General features: G+C 40.4%; 1 non-coding gene across 1 annotated transcript; it reads left to right on the forward strand.

Moving 5' to 3' along the window:
- Positions 1–364: 364 nt before the first annotated feature.
- LOC121013058 (small nucleolar RNA SNORA52) lies at positions 365–499 on the forward strand. Its single transcript, XR_005782485.1, has one exon. It is a non-coding gene; the product is annotated as a small nucleolar RNA SNORA52 (small nucleolar RNA).
- Positions 500–1,779: the final 1,280 nt, after the last annotated feature.

The following is a 1,779-nucleotide window of genomic DNA, read 5'->3' on the forward strand; positions in this document are numbered from 1 at the left end:
CATGATCCCCTACAGGCATCTCTTCTCCCAATGTCTTTTTAAAATGTACATAATCTTGGGGCGCCTGGGTGGCTCAGTCGGTTAAGCATTCAACTTTTGATTTTGACTCAGGTCATGATCTCGCGGTTCAGGGGATTGAGCCCTGCCTCAGGATGCACAGAACCTGCTTGCGATAATCTCTCTCCCTCTCTCTCTGCCCCTCTCCTGTGCTCTCTCTCTCTCTCAAAATAAATAAATAAGCTTAGAAAAATAAATATGCATAGTCTGTTGATTATTATGTATAAATTTTTAAATAACCTGAATACTTAAAGTGATTCAAGAACTTTAGATAGTATCTCAACTTCCTCCTGTAAAAGAAGAAATGTGGTCCATCCTAATCCCTGCCGGTCAGCCTGCGGTCTGCCGGGCTTCGCCTGTGGACCGGCACGCTCTAGAAGCTTCACCCAGAGAAGTGAGTGAATCTTCAGTAGGTTTGTGTCAGGGTGGCATCTCGTCACTCAGTGGGGGTGGGGGTGGGGGTGGGAGAGAAGAAATGATTTTCTACTTCCATCTACCTCTTCTTTCTCGACACACCATCGCTCAACTTTTCACACCTGTACTCCCAATGTCATGAACTCAAAGTTTATAACATTTATATGTTTTTTTTAGGTTTTTAAAAAGTACTTTCACAACCAGGAGCATATTTGCCATCTCCCTTGTGAAGGGACATTTGGCAATGAATGAGACATGTGAATGGTGTCCCAAGGGCATCCATTGGGTAGAGGCCAGGGATGCTGCTAAATATCTGACCATGAACAGGACTGTCTACCACAGCAAAGAATTATTGGGCCCAAATGTTAGTAGCTCTAAGTTTGGGAAACCATGGACTCTGTAGGCTTATTCTGAAAAATGGAAACCAAAAAAGACAATTTCGAAAATATCATACCACAGAATCCACTGAAGAGCCAGGTAATAGCTTCTGTGTCATCCAAAGGAGAATCTTAAAAGCACCAAGGTTGAATGATATCCACTTTCTTCAACTTCATTATTCAGTAGAAATCATGCCACATTGCTGCTTACTTGGATCAGGATTTTTTTGGTATATTTTTGTTATTCCTGGAATTTCTAATGTCTTATTTTAATCTCATGAAAGAAGAAATACATGTTTTTTGTTTTGTTTTGTTTTTGTTTTTGTTTTTATTACACCGCTAGGATCATGCAGCTCCTCTGAAAATGTCAGTTTTGTGCAGACTGCTTTTCATGACTGTCGTGTAGCTGTAATATAGGGATTTTGTTTCCCCTGTCTCTTTCATGCCCCTCCCCAATCATTTTGGATTTGGCATCTTCACGCGTTAGATTTCTTTTTCATTTTGCCAATATATGTTCTCATGTAATTATGTCAAGAATGATGTAGGAGATAAAAAAGTTTGAATACCTTCACGCTTAATGGTTTAGCAAAGCTATAGATCCTCAGTTTCACAGCCATGTAGCTCAAAGCTTTGGGGATATTATTTTACTGTCATTGAGTATCCAGTGATCCTGAAAAGAAGCTTCATGTCCGTCTCACTCCAAATCCTTTGGGAGATAACACTCCCAAAACTTCTGGAGCTTCTCATAAGCCTTGGTTGTACTTGTTCATTTAGGTTATTTGGGGGTTAAATTCACATAAAAAGGTGTTTGTATTTTTCACGTAAAACAAAATATGAAGACGGGAGCTTCTGATTTGAAGGTTCTCAGCCAGCGTTTCTGAGACCTCTAGGTCTAACCTTACGGTTGTCAGATCACTGCAGCAACCTTAAG

Source organism: Herpailurus yagouaroundi, unplaced genomic scaffold (assembly GCF_014898765.1).
Source record: "Herpailurus yagouaroundi ecotype Mexico unplaced genomic scaffold, PumYag 197, whole genome shotgun sequence".
NCBI classification, from domain to species: Eukaryota; Metazoa; Chordata; class Mammalia; order Carnivora; family Felidae; genus Herpailurus; species Herpailurus yagouaroundi.